The sequence below is a fragment of the Nannobrachium achirus genome (assembly GCF_963921795.1).
Source record: "Nannobrachium achirus genome assembly, chromosome: 19".
Taxonomy (NCBI): Eukaryota; Metazoa; Chordata; class Actinopteri; order Myctophiformes; family Myctophidae; genus Nannobrachium; species Nannobrachium achirus.
The window spans coordinates 4,090,552-4,096,457 of record NC_137826.1 but is presented as its reverse complement, the minus strand read 5'-3'; positions in this window follow the sequence as shown (position 1 = coordinate 4,096,457).

Sequence of the window (5,906 nt, the reverse complement as noted above, 5' to 3'; positions counted from 1 at the left end):
ACCAGACCACTAGTGTACCAAATAAAACGTACAATTATGTGTGGTTAGAGCAGTGTCATTTTACAAATTGTGTTCATTATTAAGTAAAATAGCTACTTTCATTATTGGTAACACAGTTGCAGCTTACAATAAATGCCAATAAGAATAAACCATTTGATAATTTCAGCTATAATTTCTAAATGGCTACAAAACATTTTGTTTGATGGAGGACAATAATTATTGTAATTTAATTTATTTTAAGTAATGAACAATAAGGGAATATCAGTGAATAATAACTTAAAAAATAGATATTTTTACATTTTAAACCCCTTTTTAATTATTTATCAAGCCTAACACATTATCTTTGTGTACAGTTCGGATATTGCAGGTATGTATGTTCAGGTATATTCATAGTCTAACAACCCCCATTCTTAGCAATGCTATCTTCAGAGAGAGAGAGAGAGGCTCTGATCACTTAAAATTCCAATCAATCAACTTATTGTTGCCAGCTGGTCTCTGTGTGATGGGGAGAAACCAGTGACTATTAGTTGGTTAATTCTTTAAAAAATCATAACTCTTGACAGGAATGGGCTAGAGACTTACTTTTTTTCCCTAAATGCTCAGAAATGCATGGGGGGTGCAGTGCACCCCCTGCACCCCCATAAAGTCCGCCTATGCCTAAATATCACGCAAATCGATACACATGATATTTTTGGTCATGTGATGAAATCCTATACAATCTCTTCATCACCATTCAACCCACGACGACATCTACACATTTCACACACATCAATGATCACAATACTAAACAATGCACACTCACAACCAACATTCCTCACCTGGCAGAGACCTGTGCTCGGAAGAGTTATTTATAATATTTTTTTCTAAAAATGTTGTCCCAACATTTTTGTAACCCATTTTTCACCTGGTGCCAATTGCCTAAGCTGTAATCCTGGGCTCTGCTCTCCCTCTGCCACGCCTGGGGAGAGCTCATGCTTCCTTCAGTGCATGAGGAGTGGTGAGCAGGCCTCTTACCCGGTTTGGACGTAGCGCATGGAAGGAACACGTTATTCAAACCAGTTCCTTTCCCCTCCATCAGGCGCCCCGGGCTGGCCAGGGGGAGGCAGTATAGAGACCAGGATTACTGCATGTTTTTGGGAGGGTATACGCTAGGAGACACGGGGAGAACATGCAAACTCCACACAGAAAGGCCCTTTGCCAACCCCACCTGGGGTGTGGGCGCTGATGACGCAGAGGAGAACACACGCCCCCAGGACCTCGTAGCTGGGAGGCGACAGCGCTACAGACTGCGTCACCGTGCCCCCTAGTTCTAAGTTCTTTACAATTACACACAAACCAATAACAAAACATGTATAAATGTGTTTAAATTGTCCCCTTAAAAATGTACGTTCCTAGAAGGAACCAATCAGTTGGCTCGTTCTCTACAGCCTCCATCCAATGAGAAACAGGAATACAATATTTCTGTCACTCCCCACATGAACGAACATGAATCAATGTTATAGGGTCTGAACGGGTGTTATGCTTGTTGTCTTCAGAATCTGGGATTGAAGGCAGCTTTACTTCTTGTGCTGTTCTGTCTGGCCGAGGCGGATGACGTCCGCAAGGAGATCCTGCCGATGATCGAGGGGCTGAGGAGCAGCCTGAAGGAGACGAAGAGCACCCTGGGAGGTTAGGATGTTTACCTTTCAGGATTAACACGATTGGGCTCATTTTAACGTCTTTCTTTTGTTGCTTGATTCAATATTGAGATCTTTGGGGCCCTATTTTGATTAAAGGTATATTCAGTGATTGTATTTCATTCAAATACAAATATAATTGGTACATTTTCCATTCATTCTCCTCACTAGAATGTGTGCTGACCATATAAGGACTTCCACCATGGCCTGTGTTGCGAGCATAGCTAGATTCTGTTTTCAGAGGTGGCCAGCCAGTCCTCGACCAATCAGGGTAGAGTATGGCCGTAGTTATGTTATGATCTTTAGTTATGATGGTCAAAATAAAAGTTTTGAGAACCACAGTCGCTCTGAATTAAGAATGTCTGCTAAATGCCTAGATTGTAAACTACTGAACTCATAAAATGCCACAGTCTCGTAGTAAATCAGTTTCATACATATCCTGAAGCTGGAGACGTAGGCCTACCGATATTCAGTGATTGGGTCTAATGATCAAAACGAAAACATTATAATGGTGTAGAAAATCTATAAAAAAATAAACATTTCCACGCTGTAAGGCCAGTAAGGGACAAGATGACCCCCGGCCACTTTCATTATCACTGAATACACCTTTAAGTACCTGGTCTTATGACTTAACTTAAGACCTTTGGCTGTTTTGAGTGTCAAAACAGCATTTGCCACGCCTCCAGGTCTTAAGGTAAGTCATAAGACCACCTGGTACAAGACAATCAAAATAGGGCCCTTGATATTCATTTGATGTTTTTTCAGTTACTCTTTTCATTTGTTTTGTATAACTTTTGAAAAGGAAACAACAAAAAACTTTAAAATAAATGAAACAAAGTAATTGAAAAATTATCAACGTCAGTCACCAGAAGCAGAGACGTGTTTTCAATGAGTCTAACATAACATAAATAGCATTCTGAATCAAACGACTGTAAAAACTGTTCGGGTGAAACACAAAAGCCTGAGTAGCTCAAACATGTTTGAACGTGAAATATATATTTAAGAGGCTACATGTTTGTTGGGCAAAACTTGACTTCAAAATTTTCATCATTTCACAGATCGGTTTTTTCTGTGATTATATCTATATATTTTTTTCAGCCAGCATAGAAGTTCTCCAGACCAGACTGAGTGAGAGTGAGAAGCTAGTTGAGGAACTGCAGACACACAAAGCAGGTATTGAGAACATTCTACAACACAGTAGGTTTCATATGAAACCCTTGTTTATTAAACTCTGGAAGGATATATATCAGATATAATTCTTTTTCTGTGATATCATTTTCTGTGATATATATATATATATATATATATATATATATATATATATATATATATATATATATATATATATATATAAAATTATTATTATTATTTTTTTTCAGATATGGCTTCCAGACTGTCTGAGAGTGAAACCAACATTAAAGTTCTCCAGACCAGACTGAGTGAGAGTGAGAAGCTAGTTGAGGAACTGCAGAAACAGAAGGTATTGAGAATATTCTACAAAACATTGTCTTAAGTACCAGCTCTTATGCCTTAACTTAAAGGCCTGTCCATAATGTCTCCGACCACCGAACTTTTCGTCGGAAAGGTCCGGTTCAAATACAAAATGACGTCACTCGCATCTTCTGAAAAGCATTACCCTGAATTAGAGTTTGGGAAGCTGCACGTCTTAATGTCGGAACTCTCAGATGAAAGGTTTGGTGGTCGGAGATAATATGGACAGGCCTTTGAGTTAAGGCATAAGAGCTGGTACTTAAGACAATCAAAATACAAATATCAAAAAAGTCTGAACCTTATTTCCGAGGCTCTTTGAACGCATGCACCACCGGTCCAAACGTAATCCGATTATCCGGTTGTGCCCGACGGTCGTATTTTCTTTATTGATGGTCTTTATCGATGGTCTTCCCTCTAGCGCCACCCTCAGGTCGAACTTAGACCATAGCAGAGTTATTCACACATTTCTCTGTTAACATTATTTACACATATACTTTATACATTATGTATTTTTTGACAGAATATTGAAAAGTAGAGATTTGAGATGCTCTTTATAGGCTATGCTCTTATTATAATTTTCATTTTTCATCACAGGTTTAAAGGAGTGTAGGGTTGAGGTACGTTTAATTCATAATTATACTGATATGACATATTAATAAATAATATGCTGTTTATTCATAAATAACATGCTGTTTATTGTTAATCAATTATTGATGGTTGAACATTGATTATGATTGTTATACCTATTATTAGTATGAGAGTGTAACTAATCAGATCAACTTGACTGACTCATAGTTCTGTTCTACTTACTGAAATATGTATTGATTAGCTTTGAGATCAATTTAAAATACTTGAGCCTTATTGATACTATTTTGTCCATAACATAGGCTATTGTTGTTGTTTTTTCTCTAGGAATGCAAGGGAGATCACGGTCCTAAAGGAGACAAGGTAGGTTTGAATTCCCCTTCAAACCCACTGAAGCTCGGGGGCACGGTGGCGCAGTGGTTAGCGCTTCGCCTCACAGCTAGAAGGTCCTGGGTTCGATTCCCGCCGGGGGACGCTGTGGGCGCTGGCGGCGTGTTCCTCCTCCGCGTCATCAGCGCCCACACCCTAGGTGGGGTTGGCGATAGGGCCTTTCTGTGTGGAGTTTGCATGTTCTCCCCGTGTCTCCTAGGGTTGATACCCTCACAAAAACATGCACGTAATCCTGGTCTCAATAATGCCTCCCCCTGGCCAGCCGGGGCGCCTGATGGAGGGGAATGGAACTGGTTGGAATAACGTGTTCCTTCCACGCGCTACGTCCAAACCAGGGAAATCTCCACTGTCAGGTGAAAAGAAGCAACTTGGACTCCTCATGCATAGAAGGAAGCATGAGGTCAGTCCGTTGTCTCCCCAGGCGTGGCAGAGGGAGAGCAGAGCCCAGGATTACATAGGCAATTAGCACTGGGTGAAAAAATGGGTTACAAAATTGTGGGATAAAAATTATAGAGAAAAAAAAAAAAAAAAAAAAAAAACCCACTGAAGCTTTGTTTGACACATTATGGCCTACCTGTCTCGTCTGTCTGTCTGTCTGTCTGTCTGTCTGTCTGTCTGTCTGTCTGTGTGACATACTGTACAGCAGTGATATTCAACTGGTGGCCCATGGACCAAATCTGGCCCCTGGGGAGCTTCCTTTTTGGCCCCTGGAATGCAGTCCATATTCCAATGTAAAATAAATAAATAGTGAAAATAATAATGATTGGTTGTTTGGCTAGACTAGATTTCATTCCTGTCTGAAAAGATGACAGAACGTCTCTCAAACATCTTAGCAAGGGGACCATGTTAACATCCTGGGCAAGAACTGCTACTGGAAGTGTCTAAACCAGGGGTCTTCAACAGGGGGTCCCCTCAGAGTTACTCCAGGGGGGGCTGCCAAATATCTGTGTGATACAGTAGGATAATTCTTTTAAATGAACAACTTGGGCCCTCGCATCCCTAATCTGAGGAGAACTTTAAAAAAATAGCAGATCTAGCTTGTAGATCGTCTATTTTTGCCAAATAGGTTTGGTGTAGAGGTAAAAAAAGAGCAGACCAAGTACAGAGTGAAAGGTGAAGTTTACTAAGCATGGAAGATTTAAGTGGTTAAATGTATGAAAAGAAAAAAACACATTAACACCAATGTATTCTCCTAGAAAAGCAATATTGTGAGGACAGCTCCACAGTCCTATAACCCCCGAGTTATACTTCGCTGTACAGTGCAGCGGGTTGCGGTTTCGAAAATGGCAGATCTACACGTGACGCGTGTTGAGAGCTTGTAGATCTGTGCAGTGTCGGGTTACTATAGCAATAGTAACATGACTGCAGTGCTTCTCCCATGCAGACGCTGCACGGTGTGAACAAACCCAGATGAGACGGCACGATCATGTATTTCTCACTCAAGTGTCACGTCTCAAAAGAACCATTGATTGAGTGGTGATATAAACACATTGCAGACAAGTTCTAGTATCCAGAATTGACAGCAGAAATTGTGAGACCGGGGGACACGCGTTCCAGCGTCATCAAGCTAGCAAATGCACACAGACCACATCGTAACCGCTTTGTAAAAGCCTAGGCAGAATTAAAACACAATCACAGTGTAATACCTACTGTAACTGCTGGCCCAAATTGATTCGTATTTTACGCGTACAGGTTAAAGGTGATACACCATGAAATTTCACTTTTCCTATTTTAAAACCTTTTTTTGGGGTCCCACTAGCACCT